At 41.4% G+C, this 18,857-nt stretch overlaps 1 pseudogene; it reads right to left on the bottom strand.

Moving 5' to 3' along the window:
* Positions 1-3,134: 3,134 nt before the first annotated feature.
* On the bottom strand, positions 3,135-4,008 carry LOC147731410 (dead end protein homolog 1 pseudogene; annotated as a pseudogene).
* Positions 4,009-18,857: the final 14,849 nt, after the last annotated feature.

The raw sequence follows: 18,857 nt of genomic DNA, 5'->3' as shown, positions 1-18,857 counted from the left end.
GATTAGCATACTAATACTGGTAATTAAGAAAAGGGAACAAGTAGAAAATATTTAAACCAATATTTCTAATAGTTAAAATTCAATTTAATGGTGGAGTAGCATATTTATTAAATATTAAAGAATATTCACATTTAGAAAGTTACCATTTACCTTCCTGACCTGTCTGAAGGGTAACTAGAATAAGCCTCTACCAGCTCTGAGTCTGTGCTCAAGCACTGAATAGGTATAAATGAGGTGTGAAATGCCTCTCAGGAGGAAAAAATGGGCTGACCTGAATGGGCGGTGATGACTCCTCTGAGCTCAAAAGAATATGCCGTGTTGGGACTTTGGGTCTATTTTCGCCAGCACAGTGTCAAATCCTACTTAACAGATATGTTGAGCCACAAATAACTCTTGGGATGTACTTAAATGGGTAAGAACATGATGCCAAGACAACTTTTGTGGATCCCCTGTTAGGTTGCTAAAGGACCCTGCTGTGTCCTACCAGCCTTCTCTCTCTGGGTTTGCTGTGGGTACAGTGCCTGCTTTAAACTGCATTTTAGTGTTAGATGTGGGAGTACATTAGGGGATTACCATTGTACACACCGCACACACACACAGCCCTCAGAGTCTACTTTTTTGTTGCCGAAACATTGTACCATTTTGAAAATGCCCTGATATATGCCATTTTTTTAGATGAAGCAGGGCAGGCAGGAACTGTTAGATTACTCCTGGAAACTGTGATCCCATTGGCAAGGGAGGGCGCAGGAGTCACTCCCATCCACTAGCTAGTGCCACGCATAAATGTGGCAGATCCAGGAACTCTCTTCAGAACACTTTCTCAACCTGCACAATATCTGTAGAGTACTGGACCTGCTTTCCGTGACCTAAGGGGAGCTCTGAAGGACTGGACCTGCTCCCTCTTGCAACCAGGCCAAAGAAGTAAACTCGAAGGGTCAGTTTGATGACCTCCTGTTTGGCTACAGGGAGATGACCAGCATCAATACGCCTTTTCCTGGAAGTAACCAGATGACCAGCGTCAACAGGAACTGGATTGGACCCTGCTGTTGGCTTCTGTCTGTCACTCTGTGAGTCTCTCATTGCCTCCCCTGAAGTCCAGGGGGCTTTAGAAGTGTATTTCAGTGGTTGATTGCGATCTTAAAAACTAAGGGCCAGATTTCGAGTTTGACAGATTGGTCTCTGTCACAAACATCACATTGTAAGTACCATTTGATACAATGCCAAACTCTAAATCAGGCCCAAAGACAGAAATAAAATCTTTGACTGGGACAAACCTGATAATCCATTACTGTCAGCCTGAAATTGCACCTAGGTCCGGTCTATTGTGACCATATGCTATTATTGGTGCTTTGTTCTGTTTGGAGCTTTTGTCCCTTAAATCTTTAAAAACTCACCTCTTGTTTTCTCCTGATTGGAATGCTGTCATGTTGGTGTCATTTTGGTGTCATTTCGTTCATTAAGGTATTCTCTGTTTGTTTAATTACGTTTAGGATTTTTATTATCAAGCGTTTTGAATCTATTACTGTTTTAGTACTGCATAAACACTAGGCGCATTGCCCTAAGCTAAGCATATCTACTCTATAGTTGTCAGGAATCAGGGCAACAAAGTGAACAATGCTTGCCAAGTAGTGGGGGCAGTGTCTTGGAACAGAAGAAAGAGGACCGCCGGTTCCTATTGTGTCCAGGGAGAATCGAGAAACTTATCATGGACCTCATCAGTAGGTTTGTGGTATACTAAGATGGCTGCCACTGGCGTTCAAAAGTTAGCACTCCAGTCTTCCTACGGCGAGCGCGAGGTCTAGGGATCAGATTTTTGCTCGTGTGCAATCTCCTAACTGCGCACTTCACCTAATCCAGTCAGGAGAGTAGTGGTGCTTTATTTGCAGAGTTTTATATAGTGCTTGCAAGACCCGGAGGTATCAGAGCTCTTTACATGAGGATTAGCGAGATACAAAATGACATCAGTTACAGAAGCCTAGTTTCACATAGAAAAAAAACAGTGTTACACAGTAACAAGAGTTAATATAGCATAGAATACCATATACACACATCATATGGGGAATAGAAGGTAGAGGGGGAAAAGTAAATAGGGGTGGGAAGAAGATCAGGCCAGGTAGAACAAGTAAAGGGGAAAGTACTTCAGTGGACTCAAAAGTTAATGTGAAAGTGAAAACAAACCAGTTAAAAGGTCAGCAAACATAACATCTGGTGTTTTGGTGACTGAGCAGGGTGTGAGGGGTTTATGAGACCCAAGAGGGGTAGGGGGTCAACTCAGGATAAAGGTCAGTCAAGCGACATAGGGCATAGTCCAGCGGCATGTTGAACCGCATTGAAGCCGCCAAGAAGGAGGACCCGGGTCACGGGCACCGATGGCATTAACACAAAATGGCAGGACATGCACAAATCCAAACCACAATACCACAAGGGAGCTGGCTTCACAGAGTCGAGCTGGGTGGGGGGAGTCAGCCACAGGAATAAGAAGGGCAGGAGGTTGCCGATCAACACAGGTCATTTACATGCACGTTCGGGGCAGCAGACTCACCCATTTGGTATGTAGCAAAGTCAGTTCGGGTGCCCAGGCAGCAGCCCCAGCAAAAGGGTGGGAGTGTGGTGGGGGCAGCAGCGGCCACCAAGAGGGCCCTCCTACCCTGATTCGAGAAGTGAAAAACAAGCTCGGGATCAATTGGATCATAGTGCCGCGGAATTCTCTCAGCCGCACCCATGCAAGGGGAAACAACACTCGCTTGTCTCAGTAGCTATTCCGGAAGGTGAAGCAGGGGGTCTGGCCACTGCGGTTAAACCCGGTAGGGCAGGAGATTGCCGAAGGGTTGATCCCCAGCCTATCCCCTCCATAGTCACTCAGGCATCTCCTTCAGGCGTCAGCCACTCTGAATTGCATCCATCCTTGGCAGATCCTCGGTGAGTTTTCAGCCGGTGGGGCAGAAGAAAACAGAATGGAGAGACAAAGGAAAGTGTGCCCATCCTTTCACAAGGTAGTCAAGACCATTCACCTTAATGAAAATTCCTTAATGAGGGAATCTCACCTTACTTGCAGGCATACATTAAACATGGCAGATTATCCCATGCACATTCTTACACATTTCGATTTAACATTCACCCTCGTAACAAATGACTTAATTGTTGTACTCACCAAGTGATTTTAGGACAAATAGAGCAACAACCTCCTTTGCCTGATCATGCTCGTTTTGCAAACCCATTTTGTCAGTCATGACCCAGGTGTACCCACTGAATGGAATTGAATAAGCTGGAATTACAACCTGATACCAGCAGCACATCAGTCCCTCTGGGCTAACAGCCAATAGGTTGGACAAGAATACTGGAGAGCCCAGCTGCATCTTTCTTCAAAGTATGCATAGGAAATCCACTATACTGTACAGCCACAGGACTTCAGCTGGTCCCGTTTCTTCTTCTCAGACTGCTGATCAGGAACAGATGAGATTGTCCAATTTGGCTCACCAGGAGAGTAGTGGGTTTCTCTGAAACAATTTGTACCTTTTGCTTTAAGTCCGGTTTCAGCCAGTCCACGCTAAGCTTCTGTCCATACAACCTCAAGTTATCTTCCTCTAAGACTTTTTTGGCCATTGCTGCTGCTCGGTGAGAGTTATATTTGACTAAAGCCAGAAGTTTGTGTTTCTTGGTGGGGCTTGCGTACAAAGCGATGTCCTCAATTCCGGAAGTCAGCTGCTGCAGCGCCATTTTCAGCTCCCGCTGCTCCAGGCATCAGGGGACGCCATTGACACACAGCTTGCACTTCTCGGGGCTCCGACACACGACAATTTTGTGGTCTTTATGCACTTCGTAGCCGTTCAGATCATCAATGGCAGACTGGGTGTTTCGCCGGCTGGTGTCCCTGGCATAGGCAAAGCTCCAGTTCAGGCCACTGAAGGTCATCATGAGGCGGAATTCCTCCAGTTTCCCATGCTTTGAAAGAGGGGGCTTTCTGTTTATGCGTACCGGAGGAAGAGTTAGAGTAGTTTTTGTTTTCATTGCGCATGCCTGTCGGTAGCGTCAGAGTTTCTTTTGCTCGTTGGGTGTGTTCCCAGAGTCAAGGAGTAGCCTAAGAGAATAACAGAGAGAAAGAAGAGGTTATCTTCTGCAGTTCACCACCAAAACAAATTCTGGCTGAAGAATAATACTTACTGAATTTCCACGGGAATTTCCAGTGCTGACACGCAAGTATATAAAAGGAAAAAAGAGAAAAAATTATAAATTATGACTATAGAAATTGTTTTTTATTTACAAGTCTAGAAATAGAAAGATAAATGAATGAACATTAGATAAGAAGGAATAGTTGTTTTCTATAACGCATTGTGGCAGTTGAAGGACATGTTTATTCCAGAAATGTATTTCTGTTCATACTCCTAATAAGAGAAATACACTAATTAGGAGTTACAGATTTTATTAAAGTATGTCATAAAAAGAAGAGAGGCAATAGCCAGTCTCTAACAGAGTATATTTAATCTAAAAAAGGTAAAGCATCTTGAAAATTAGTTCCATGAGAGAATAATTACAAGAAGTAATGTGTTAGTTTGTTTTACAGTGCATACATAGAAGTCGAAGACACCTAGAGGATGAGGCAGTCTCTTTTCTATCCCCATCCCCTTTCCCCCCCCCCCTGGGAAATCCTTCAAACCCCCACCCTCTTAAGTTCTATCTAAAAAAGGTAAAGCATCTTGCAAATTAGTTCCAAGAGAGAATAATTACAAGAAGTGATGTGTTGGTTTGTTTTACAGTGTATACATAGAAGTAGAAGACACCTAGAGGATGAGGCAGTCTCTTTTCTATCCCCATCCCCTTCCCCCCCCCCCAGGAAATCCTTCAAACTCCCCCCCCTTAAGTTCTATCTGGGGGAGTGGAGAGGTTCTCGGAGAGGCATTGGTAACAGGCTTCATCATGCTTCTGTGAAGTTTGTGAACTTTATGATAGACTTTTTGACAATAATATAGCTGCCAGGGGCTGAGCTCAGGTTCATTTAGTGACTTTGAGGGTTCATCCTGACAAGGGCTGTGATTATTCCTTGAGGTGGCAGCTAGACACCCCAAAATGTAATCCAATGTGTTATACATACCAACAAAGAATGGCTTATATGCACAGTATATGAAAGATAGTGACCAGAACGTTAGAAACCAATTGTAGTGTCATTTGTGGTTTACAATTTTCACTCCTATTTATTTCAGGTTACATTTTCAGACGTATTCACTTTCGGTGTTAAGGTAAAATATTTACAATTTGAAATAGCTTGGAGAGAACCCTGATATTCTTGGGGTATTGGTATTCAAAAGTAAGAAGAAAACAGGTGGAGTCATCAGAAATTCTGGAAATCTTGAAGAGGAAGAGAGTGATTTGGAATTATATAGGATGATGAGGTAGGTCAGAGTAGTCTCTTGTTGACTAGTGGTGCCTCAGACACATTTAGGGAATAGGACACTTGAATGACAAAGTGAAGGGAAATGGAAGACAAGGTCAAAGGGGTAAGAATTTGTGGGAAGTGGTGGGAATTTTCAAATAAGGGTGGCAGACGTAAGTAGGACAGTAGGACCAATGAAGAAGTTGGTGTAATTAGTACAGAAAGAAGGGCCTCTTGATAGAGTTGGAGGAGTTTGTGTAGTTTTGCCAAACAAGGTAGAGGTAGGATCTCAAAGAGGAGGAAAGAGAAGGAGTCTAATCAAGATGTCCTGAGTACCTGTGTGTAATTGAAAGTTAATTTATAAAACCCTTCATAACTTAGGGCCCCACGTACCTGACAAGCCACATTTAATTCTACACCCGATCAGAAACCTCTGATTGGTCGGCCTCCTACTTGCCCACTTCCACTTCAACCAAAGAACCAGAGCTTGTGGTTGCGCCTTTTAGTACCATTTCGTAGCTGGATCCCTAATCCAGTAAAAAAGTCCTCTTGCACATCAGAGTCACAAGTGCAGTTCTTGAATTCCACAACAAACTGAGCACCTGGGTATTCCAGTAATTTCCAGTAAGAGCCGCACCATCCTTCTTTGGAGGCCAGGATACACTCCAGGGTGAGATGTGCAATATACAAATGTGTATATAATAAATTATAACAATTAGACATATATAATTGATGGTAATGCCTACAGGGACCTCTAGTAACAATTATTCAGAATACCTCCATGGGATTTTTTACATTTATGAACCTCATACGAAGGAGGTGGGCACAGGTGAAGCTCAGAGGTAGGGCTGCAATACCTTTGGGACAATAATACCAGTCCAATTGGGCATATTGGGGAATTCTTCAATTTACCATGTGGGAATGCAGCGTGAAGATAAGAAAATATATTCTATTTAGAGTTAGCATTCAATTCAAGTGTACTAAAGGAGGAGCTTGATTCCAGTCCAGGGAAGACATGGTTTGGCAGTTCCGGCTGGATTGTTCCCATGAAGCACAGGGTCAAGACTGATTTGCATGTGGCCATGTCTGAACTGCGGTGGCTTGGTGAGGCAAATAACAATTGATTAAACCCAGATCTGTGACTGGGGGTGAATGGTTTGTCATTGTGCAACATTCCGCCAATCATCTTGTGTGTTTTGCTGTTCACCCTATGTGGGAAGGGTATGCCCAGACGTGGGTCCTGTGCTCATCACGCCACTGGAGTCAAGCTATCCCGGCTGAAGACGGCTGATAGCTAGAAACTGGTTCTAGGATGCTTGATTCCTGTCCAGGGATGACATGGCTTGGCAGTTCGGTCTGGACTGTTCCCATGAGGCACAGGGTCACAACTGATTTTCATATGCCCATGTCTGAACTGCGGTGGCTTGGTGAGCAAAATAACGATGGATCAAACCCAGAACTGTGACTGGGGGTGAATGGTTTGCCATTGTGCAACATTCTGTCCATCATCTTGTGCATTTTGCTGTTCAGCCTATGTGGAAAGGGCATGCCCAGATGTGGGTCCCGTGCTCACTATGCCACTGAAGTGAAGCTATCCTGGCCGAAGACGGCTGATAGCCAGAAACCGGTCCTAGGATGCTTGATGCCGGTCCAGGGAAGACATGGTTTGGCAGTTCAGTCTGGACTGTTCCCATGAGGCACAGGGTCAAAACTGATTTGCATATGGCCATGTCTGAACTGTGGTGGCTTGGTGAACAAAATAACAATGGATTAAACCCAGTTCTGTGACTGGGGGTGAATGGTTTGCCATTGTGCAACATTCCGTCCATCATCTTGTGTGTTTTGCTGTTCACCCTATGTGGATAGGGTATGCCCAGACGTGGGTCCCATGCTCACTACGCCACTGGAGTCAAGCTATCCTGGCTGAAGACGGCTGATAGTCTAAAAGCGGTTCTAGGATGCTTGATTCCGGTCCAGGGAAGTCATGGCTTGGCAGTTCGGTCTGGACTGTTCCCATGAGGCACAGGGTCAAGACTGATTTGTATATGGCCATGTCTGAACTGCGGTGGCTTGGTGAGCAAAATAACAATGGATTTAACCCAGATCTGTTACTGGGGGTGAATGGTTTGCCATTGTGCAACATTCCGTCCATCATCTTGTGTGTTTCACAAGAGAATACTGCCATGAATTCCATAATGATATGAAGTAAAAACATTGTAAGAAAAAAGACACACGAGAGGACTTGGAGTTGTTATATTTCTAAAAGTTGTTTCAAGCTTGGATAATGCATAAGGTAATGCAATATAGAATCGAGCGACTATTAATTATTCTTTTAGTGGCTACTCATTACCCTGAGGTAATGTGAACGTTGCTCATTCTTTCTCCCAGAGATTTATTTTTTTGCATTATATGCTCACTTTTGGGAGCATTTTGCATGTTTTTGTCATTTGTTTGTCTGGAGAGGTGGTGTTCTCTCTGTACCCCCTAGACAACTTAATGCTGATCTATAGAGCAGGGTTCACCATGGAGTATGAGAGGTACAGCAGGTTATGAATTTGATAAAGATCTTTGTACTACCCTTAGCTTCAGAGAATAACAAAACGTTGGTGGCAACTTTGAAATGTTAGACCATTTATACTGATTGATTTTAGAAGTTCTTCAAGTTGGACAACTAGTAACATTGGAGAGCTTGCAGGTGGAAGTCAAGGCAAAGGACAAGCAATTGGGACTGAGGAATCTGCATTTGCTTGCAAGATAGTTGCACTTAGCTCACCATTTTCATGGTGTATGGACCTTGCTATTAAGGAGACAGGTAATCCATGCTATAGAGTGAGGATAACAATGGGACTGTATGCTGCAATGCCGATGTGGGCAGATTTCTGAATAAGTGGATGTCTTTGTAGGGCTGGAAACACAGGCTCATTGGCAAGTGGAGCATTGTTCAAGCTTTCTGCATTATTGCATTTTTTCCTGCAGTGGTACCAGTGTGTCTGATAGAGGATCAGTGCTGGGAGGGATCAATAACAAGAAGGTTCTCTACTGAGTGCAGAATCGGACAGTGATGATATACATCACAGACGGGTGAATGTTATGACACTTGTGCGAAATTCCGGCAGATGTATTTGAAATGAAATTTCCAATTAACTGTCAAGCAGACTGTAAAATGGAATAGCTCATATATTGCCTCATACGAAGTGATAATGTTTTGTTGAGTTGGAAATAGAGCTTGTCAAAGCTGACAACGCCAATTGAGTTGTGCAGTCTGAGGGCCCGATTCACGAAGGTAAAGTTAGACCAAAAGACTAAATTAGACCAAAAGTGTAAATTTACTACTTTTCAATATTCACAAAAGTACATTACTACTAGTAATTTTACTAGTAGTAAGTTTACTGGTAGTAACTTTTACTAGCAGTAAAGTTACTAGTAGTAACTAACATTTGTGAATACCAAAGAGTAAGAAACTTAGACTTAAATAGTGAACTTAGACCTAAGTCTAAGTCAAACTTTTTTGGTATTTACAAAGGTAAGTTACTACTAGTAACTTTACTACTTGTAATTTTACTAGTAGTGACTTTATTACTAGTAATTGTACTACTTGTAAAATTACTAGTAGTACAGTTACTAATAGGAACTTATCTTTGTGAACACCAAAAAGTAGTAAAGTTAGACTTTTGGTCTACCTTTACCTTTGTGAATTGGGCCCCCAGAGTTTGGCAATCAATCAGTTCATACGTCTTTATTTCAGAATATTTCATCTTAAAAAGACAGTCGTAAAATACTCCACACTAAACAAAATACTATAGATACCCGTATTAAACTGTCAAGCGTTACATTAAAAGGGATTTTTACACCGAAAAATTCAAGCCTAGTCACAGTACATCACTAATTCGTTCTGCTAAAAATGTCATACAAAACTGGTAATATAACATGAATAAAACATGATTAGATCAAAAGACGTACTAAGAAAAGTATACACGTTTATAAAACAATAAAAACAATAGATCAAATGTACGTTAGGTGCTTTGCTCTGATAATCCATGACCACCCCAAAAACTTTGCTACAGCAATGACCACAGGATCTGTAGTATTTGTCATCAGAATGCATAAGGCCTCCAGCCCAACACGTTTTCTCATGTTAGTACATATTGGTTTTAATCATTTACTCCGGGGGGCTAGATAAGCGAGGCAAACAAAGAAAACATGGCCTATTGACTCTTTTTGGTCCCTGCACCATGGGCAAAACTCACTAGGATTACCACACCATTTAGAGGTGAATGACCTCAGTGGAAGTGACCCGAGCCCTAAACTGGTGATATAACTTTCTATCTCCACTCTTGGTGATAATATCCCAATAATCCTCATAAGAGGGGTCAAGCTGGTGTACCAAAAATCTACCAGTCAAAGAGGTGGAATCTGTCTGTGTGATAAGTTCTTGTCTTATTGTAGCCTAATAAAGTGCTTTAAAATCCCTTTTGAGGGAAAGACACTTTTTTCTGGGGACGTCCACAACTGACCTAGGCCCATATTTACCAGTAGTGATCTTACTTGTCTAAACCAAGGAATGTTGCCTGAACCCACTATGGATCTGAGATCCGAGATTTCATTAGAAAAGAGTGCCAATTCCGGGGTTGTCCATATCCTCCTCCACAGTGCTACGGTTCTAAAACGGGCAAAATCGTCTATAGAATTACAGCCTAGGTCAAGTAACAGGCGCTTCACAGGGCTCGATTGGGGAAGACCAACCAGGTTTCGAACAAATTTGTTTTGAACACTGACCAATGAGGAAAGGTCGGAAAAAGCCCATAAGTCTGTGCCGTACAGGATCGCTGAACTTATTTTGGCATTAAATATTTTTAACTCAGGACCTATCATTTTGGTCATAGAAGATCTCTGTTCCTTAATTAGGCATCCTGTCATCGGGGCAAACTTTCAAGAAAGTATGTCGAGCTGGGGTTTCCAACTTAGCCTATTTTCCAATACCACCCCAAGATAAGTCATAACTTTCACCTGCTCTAACCTGTAACCATTCAGGCTAACATGGCTAGTCTGCGACCTATTTTTAGATAACACTATGAATTTTGTCTTGGTGACGTTGACTTGTAGGTCATTATGTTGACAAAATTCCTCAAACTTATTTAGAGCGGTCTGGAGAAAGTATGAGGGTGTCATCCGCAAAGATAAGGAGCGGAAACTTTGAACCACCAAAGGGCTGGGGCGTCAGTAGGTGTTTCTTCAAAGTACTGCACGACCGTGTTAATGAATAACAGAAACAGTGTTGGTGCAAGTACGCTGCCCTGGCGTACACATCGGGTGACAGGAAATCTCCCTGTAACCTGCCTCTGAGAACCCCACCTAACCTGCCAAAATTTGCATCATGAAGTCTTTTCACTATATCCAAAAGGTCTCGTGGCATTCCTAGAGTTCCCAATGCCTCCCATAGTTTAGCTCTTGGAACTAAATCAAATGCACATTTTAAGTCTACAAACGCTGCATAAATGGTGCCTTCACCCAAAGTAACCACCTTCCAATAAATTAAAAGTAATCTGAATACCTGGTACTGACACAGGATCTAAAGATTGCTTGTAATGGGGACCCAACGTTCTCAAGGTCTATCCAGTCCTCAATTTTTAGCTAACACAATCCTAGCTATAATTTTCTGGATGGCGTCAATTAAGCTAATAGGGCGGTAGTTTCCCGGGGCCGAACGATTCCCCTTTTTGAATATTGGTAAGATTTCTGCCCCCCGCCAAGAGTATGGGTTTGGAGCCCTTTTCACTATGGCATTAGCTAATAAAGTGATATATGGCACCCAGTTCAAAGAAACATATTTGAAAAGGTCGGCAGGAATGCAGTCCATGCCTGCCGCTTTTCCGATCCCAATAATCCTCAATGTGTTCTCTACATCTTTGCATGCGAACACTAGGGAGGGACTTGTGGTCAAGGACTTTATAAGAGAGTCACCGGAGACACAAGCTGATTCTGATTCATGGCCCTTAAACTGCGACTCAAAATGTTCGACCCAGTCAGCTGCGGACACATGATTTGCGGGAGCTGGTAATTCTGCAGTACTTTCCCATTTAACGAAATTCCAGAACTTAGTCTGGTTTCTTAATCTACTTGCCTCTAGTAGGTCCTGCCAATGTTTATCTTTCCACTCTTTCTTGGCCTGCCTTTGGGGTTTTTTATACTCGAGCCTTGCTATCCTGATATTTTCAATAACTTGTGATTTTAAAGCTTTGACAAGCGAGCAATATGCCAAACGGCACAATTTATTGTACCATTTATTCCCCGTTTTTTTGGGAATAAGTTTGCCAGGTTTAGCACTTTTGGAGAAAAGAGTTTTCAGAACACAAAAGAGCTGCTCGTGGAGTACACTGACATTCGCAATTTGGTCCTCTTGTTCTACCAGTGCCTGTAAGGCACAAAGGGTAGTTGAGACCTCATTGGGGACCCTACCTAGAATTGAAGGATCATCTAATGCCCTGTTCCACCTAACCCTACGCTTATCATTTGTAAGAAGTGTCTCAGCAGTTACAATCTCGGTGGGTCCAATACTCTCCCGACAGTCATTGATTTTTAAGCTGAGAAGGAGCGGGTTGTGGTCACTCTCGGGGCGAGCAGTAATTACCATGTCCGCGAGAAGGGACCAATGCTCAGCCTTAATAAAGATGTAATCAATTCGACTTGAGTTAATACCGTTGTTGAATGTTGCCCTGCCAACTTTGTCGGAACACGATCGACCATTAACGGCTCTCAACCCCCACTCAAGGCAGAGACCCAGCCACTGTAATGCGGCCTCAGACCACTTCTTAATGGGTTGTAGTTCTAAATGGGGGATATTCCAGAGTGCATCTTCCTCAGCAAATATATCTTCCCCTCAACAGAAATGGGTTTGAATGCACAATTTACGTCGCCTGCCATAACCACAAACAAGTCCCTCCCTATTGAGTTAAGGAGGAGATCCAACGCCTTAATAATACTCGGGCTCCGTCCACCAGGCAGTCAACGAGCATAGATATTAACAATAATTAGCTCCTGAAAGTTGGGCCGGGACAACTTTATCACTAGTAAATCCGGGTTGTGTACTATTACCTCAGTTGGTCTATAGCCAAGGGACTGCCTCACCCAAATAACTAAACTGCCTGATGGTCTGCCCCTGAGGTTCCCATTCTAGTTCAATAGTCGATTTAACCCTTGTGCACTTTGGAGTAGATACAGTTTTATAAACAAAAGAGGCACTGGGAGTAGTGTCAGATGGAATTTGGAATAAGAGAGCATCAGGAATGAGGGAAGTAGGAATTGGATGAGAATTGAAACTCTGTAAACAATCCTGGAGTATTGGTGCTAAAATGTTATACTGTAGAATGAAGGAATCAGGAAGGTTAAAGATCACTTGCAGCTGATGAAAAGGTAGGATCACATTATTAACATAAAAAATACCCTTTTATTTCCAATGTTTGTAATAAAAGGATTTGTGATGGAATTTGATGTGTTTATTAAACCTTATTGAGGAGGCAAGGAAAAAACAATACTTATAAACATTCTTAAAGAAAAGTGAGTGAAGCAGATACTGAGAATAATTCAAAATTGGATATTTGGAGATAAAAGGTACAATTAGTCATATATACAATATACTTAACCGAGAAATCATTTAATAATGAACATTCAACATTGAACCAAGCAGGTTTAGGCAAATCAGTATAATCTTTAGACTAAGCATAAAATTGACGGATCAAGAAAGCATTGTGATACAATTTAAAATCAGGAAATCGTACACCTCCCTCAGTCTTAGGATGAAGTAATTTGGACAACAAATTGGTAGTTTTACGTTTTAAAGCAGTAAAGTTATGGGATAGTGTATCATGTATGTTAGATGAGAACCATGTGCCAAAATATTAAATTTTTTGGGGACACCATGTAAAATTGGTAGAATCAAACAGATGTCTATAACATGAAGGGCTTAAGGGCAAAATCTCAGTTTTGGAGAAATTTAATTTATAACCTGAAACAGTAGAAAATAATGAGATTTCTTGTAAAAATGGAGTGTAGAGAAGAGGCGGGATTGGACATATAAATAAGAACATCATGCAGAAAGTTTAATTTGGTTAGACTTTTGGGTAAAACCAGTAATAAGGGGGTTGCTTCTAATGAAAGATGATAATATGATTGAAATGTACTAAGATGAGAGGAGTGTATTATTTGTTTCTGTGTGGATAGGGCCAATTACCTTATATTCTGATTTGATTTTTAAATAATTTGCTAGCATTTTCCCTGCTTTGTTTTGGCCTCCGCGATAGTTCGATTTAACCTTGAGTAGGATGTTACAAGCATCTACGGTAGCTATTTTATTCAGGGTGGCTTTAGCTTTAATTAACTCTTGTAGTGATGCTGAGGATTTGGATGTGTAATAATTATGTTCTAATGTTTTGAGCTGTGATAGAGTTTCTCTATATTTAGCATTCATTCATTCCTTTTACTTTGAGGATTAAGCAATAGTGAATGCCTTAAAAGATGCTGTAAAAGCATCCCAATTGTTGTGTAGGGAGGTGTCTAGATAGTCGTTAAGAACAAACAATTCATTAATAAAGGAGGTCGCTTCTGAAAAAAGTACGATCTGATAAAAGGTGGTTGTTAATACGACAACAACCTTGTTTACTTTTGGTGATAGATAAATCAATAGAAGTAAAATTTGGAGCATGGTCAGAAATAAAAATAGAGCCAATTTCCGATGAGTGGAGCAAGGTAATAATGCTTTGGAAATTAAAATATAACCAATACGAGACCTGATATGGTGTACAGGAGAGAAAAAAGTATACTCTGAAACATCAGGATTACACGTTTTCCAAGTATCAAATAGGGGATGAGATGACAAGGCAGATTGGAAAGACTTGTGGGTTTTGTCTGGTTTAAATTTGCATTTGGATTGTCTGTCTGAAAAAGGATCTAGCCAATTATTAAAATCACCACCAACCAATATGTTAGAATTAGATACAGATAATAGTTTCAATTTTATAGATTGCCAGAATTCTGGATCAGGTTTAACAGGTCCATAAATATTGAAAAAGGAATTTTTCTATTTTTAATGATAACATCAACCATCACCCACCGACCAGAAGGATCACAATCTGATGACACAATTTGGGCATTAGTAGATTTATAAAACAATATAGCAACACCACAATGACGATCAATAGCAGGAGAAAACACTATTTGATTGACCCATTGGTGTTTGAGTTTAAGAGATTCAACATCATTACAGTGAGTTTCCTGTAAAAAAGCAACCTGGGTGTTAAGTTTAGCTAAATGAGACAATACATTTTGATGTTTGACAGGATGCCCAAGACCACGAACATTTGACGAGATCACATTAACCGTGAGGAAGGATTAGGGAAGACATGAAGAAACAGGAGCACAAAACTGCATAAACAACAAAGAAAAAAATGGAAAGACAATGTTGAATATGTGATGATGCAGACCAATTATCAAATACAAAACAATTGCCAAGAAGCAAAACAAAAAGTGAGATAGAACAAGAAAAATGGACATTACAAGTGACAAGACATGCAATAAACAATAGAACCACAAAAGAGATATAACAGTAGAAAAAAGAAGAAAAGAGAGGGAAAGAAAGACATCAAGATAGAAAAATCATAAAGTAAGAAGGAGAAAAAATGAAATACAGAAAGAAGAGAAAGACAGAGCAAGAAAAAAGTAGACAGATCAAGGAGTAAAATCCTGATCTGTAAAGCAAGAAATAACCGAAGTTGGAGGACCATAGTGACATCGAAGGACATGGACAACTATAATAGAAAAACATAGAGAAAAAGAGCCTCATGAATAAGAGAACAACAATGATGAATCATAAAATTCTGACAAAGTATAACTTGTAAGAACATGTTAACCGGCAATATATTATTAGAGCAGTTAGATGTAGGTATCCATTCCACGAGATGTGATAATATGTAGGTAAAGTTTAAGTTTGTCAGGGTCATCAAATGAACGTGACCGCCCTTCATGTGTAATTTTACAAAGGCATGGGTGAAGAATTCCATACTGAATATTAAGCTGTCTCATCTGAGGACGTAGGGCAAGAAATTATTTACGTCTGGCATTTGTTGGGCTGGAGACATCCTGGGATATGCAGAGATTATGGCCTGACCAGATGAGTCGACGTTTGAGCCTTACAGCTTTTAGGACATGCATGAGTTCAGTAAATTCCAAGAAAAGCACTATGATTCCAAGTGGTTTATTTGAAGTAGGATGGAGATGACCAAGACGATGAGCCCTCTGTATGTTGAGGGGAGATGCAGATGATTGAAGATCTAATAGTTCAGGCAAGAGCTTCTGTAGGAAGGAAACCTTCAATATTTTCCAGAAGTCTGTAAAGGCGTAGGTTATTCCTTCGATTACGATTTTCAAGATCCTATGTTTTTAGTTTTAACTTGCGGATTTCTTGTTCTAATATTGGAATGTTTGATGAAGCATCATGTGAATCACTTACTCGTTGTTCTACTTCCAAAACCTTTCCCTCCATGACAATCAATCTCTCTTCAATTTGTTTTAGCTTTTCATTGGTAGTGGACATGAAAGGTTGTAGGCCACGTACTACATCTAATATAGAGTCCAGGACTTGATTTTTTGAAGAGAGAATAGGAGAAGGTTGATCATTTTTATGCCTTTTTGGTTTGGTGCCCGTGGAAGAAGATCTGATAGTATGAAGATCGCTAGCCATTGTGAAACCTTGAACAGAGCGATTTATAAATCACAGTGTTGGGTGAATACGTCTCAAAAATATAGTAGAGTAGTATTCGGTCTTGTAAATTTGAGGCTGTTATATTATCAAAGACCACAACATGTTTCACACTTTATAAAAAGAGTATTGAGCAAAATTAATAAAAGAACCTAGAGGCAGAAACATTAAAAATCATTGTAGGTTCCTATCTATAAAATGCATACTTTCTCCTTGCCTCAGAAAATATTATAGTAATGTTCATGAAAGCACTTTGGTAAGACAGTCATTGCTCAATCCTTCTCACAGAGGCATGCAATAAAGGTAACAGTAGGCAGAAGGAGAGAAATATGTGGGGCTCAATACACACTGGCAGGAACGTTGAACCTTGAACAAAGCCATTTGCTCCGAGAGGGTGGCTTCAAGTAGCTAAGCTCTGTGTAGTAACAGTGCCAACAGTACCAGTTTAATAGTGGTGTAATTACAATTTGTGCAGAAAGTTGATCAATAAGAACAGTAATGGTGGTATCCAGTTAAGTGAGAAAATGAAAATAGGTGGCAGGTAATTATTGTGAACATGAGAAATCAAATTGCTCGCTTATTTACATGTCCAGAGCAAAAAAAAGGCCCATAAATAATTTATTAATACCTCCTTCATGAGGAAAAATGGGTCACTGTGAAGAGAAAAGGTGCCAAATACAAAATGGCGGGCGCCCGTGATTGTACGCGGTAAAACTTACCACCACTGCAAAAGGGGCTCGCAACTGGTGCTCAGAGCTTATAAGTTCCTGGAAAAGCTCACCGCACCCTCATGGAGCCATTGCAGAGCTTCGCAGACACGGGTGCCGGTAAATGAGGCTTCACATAACCATTGGAGTCCCGCTTCAGTGCGGAGCTTAAGCAGGAAGTGCAATGTGCCTTCAGGGCATAAGCCACGGCCCCCCTTGGATAATATCTTTTAATATTGCTTTTCCACTTATGACCTATAGCAAACCAAGGAGTATGTTAGAGAAGCGGTTGATAAAATGCGACGGGAAGAGACACAGAGGACATAAAGGTGAAAGTGTTAGGTACATTGCTGAGATATTTCTCTCTAAGCAGCCACTCCGCTGTTGTTGAGAAAATGTGAAAAATGGTTTTTACACTGCTGTTTTGAAAGCATATGCCATTTGATATAGCATGAGTTATGATTAGTTTACCCAACTGCAACTGGTGATTTTCAGTGGTTTTCAGACTTTGTTTTGAAACCGTAACTGCACTTTAACTTAATCTTATGGTCTTTTTCAGGTTTTGGGTTTGCAGACTTGCTGAAAGCCCTGGTCTCTGTGCTGATAAACAAGGTAGAGCGTATCAACAGACACAGAAATCGGGGAGGGAGAAGGCGCGACAGAGACAGAAGTCAAAGAATGAGCCCCCTCTCCGAGGTTTAGGGGTTTCTTTCAATGGATGGCATTGGCACCACTCCATCGGATATTACAGCAACAGATAGAACTGAACAGCTAGAAGACAGAAGGCATGAAGTAAGTATAATATTAAATGGTAAGTATGTTACCAGCTGATCAGCAAAAAACAAACAACAGCGGAAATAAGGCGTACTGGTACCTGCAGTGGATGGTGCAATGGGAGTGACCTGAAATCTGGCCAAGACCCGGACCCCTGGTCACTGCTGAACCCTTTGGTTAGACTCGACAATTAAATGGGAAAAGAGACAGCACAACGAATAATAAAAGAAGAGGAATAATGGGAACCGTGGGAACCATGAAGGGAAAACAACAATGAAGGGATGCAAAATGGGTGCAAACTATACCGAACTATACAGACATCGGCGAAAGCCAATGCAAGCATGCAGCCTGTTGCCAGGCAAAGGACTAAGTATAGTTTGACAGATTGTACTCTGTCCATCAGCGTGGCTGAGGACATTTCCTCCACCATCCTAACAGACTACCACCTATAAAATGTAGAAATTACGTTTGAGGAAGGGGTAATCTGTGCACTGGAAGGAACTGCAATCACTGAGGTTATTTTAATGTATAAAACATTTGGTGGATGGTTGCTGTCAGTTTTGGAGACCTTTCATCAAACTTTTCGAACATTTTGTTTTTCTGAAATTAAATCTACAGCGAGAGAGAAAAAAAACTACTGACCCCACATCCTGGGAGCTTCCTCCCAGGTTGTGGGGTTCATTTTTTTATGTCCCTTAAAACCAGGCTTTTCCTGGAGATGATGCTAAAGAAATAATACATTGCGACATCCAGCCTAAATAGGATGGCAGTGTAATGTCTTTCCTCTGACAGCACCTACTCCATCAGGTTATCACAGAAAGTTTTCAGCCAGTGGAGCCAATGGAGGCTTCATTGGTGCAAAACATAAAGTCTGCCTATCTGTGAATGGAGCGGCAGACCTAGGATTTGCAAAACAGGATACTCCATCATGTTTAAAACAGTGTACATTGTCCACCAAACTCTAAACAGCATCATAAGTTGTTATGAGGGTCTAAATAGGGTTCTACCTCGGTGGCTCCGTAATGATCCCAACCCAGGGAGTTACTTTATGTGAGTCACTGACAGTGGTCCATTGCTCCTGTCTCAGCTTCCAGCGACTTGTCTTCCACCACCTCCAGCCCCTGTGTGTCTGTCAATTAGCCTGAATCCTGGCAGTCTTATAACCAATGTCAGCCATATCCTCACTTTAACCTTTGTTTGTTTCAGTAAATTTCATTTTGTTTCATCATATACCTCATCAACTGATTCTTGTATCTAA

The sequence above is a fragment of the Lissotriton vulgaris genome, chromosome 2_1 (assembly GCF_964263255.1).
Source record: "Lissotriton vulgaris chromosome 2_1, aLisVul1.2, whole genome shotgun sequence".
Lineage (NCBI taxonomy): Eukaryota > Metazoa > Chordata > Amphibia > Caudata > Salamandridae > Lissotriton > Lissotriton vulgaris.
Note: the sequence above shows the minus strand (reverse complement) of the source record. Positions and strands in the feature narration are given on the sequence as shown.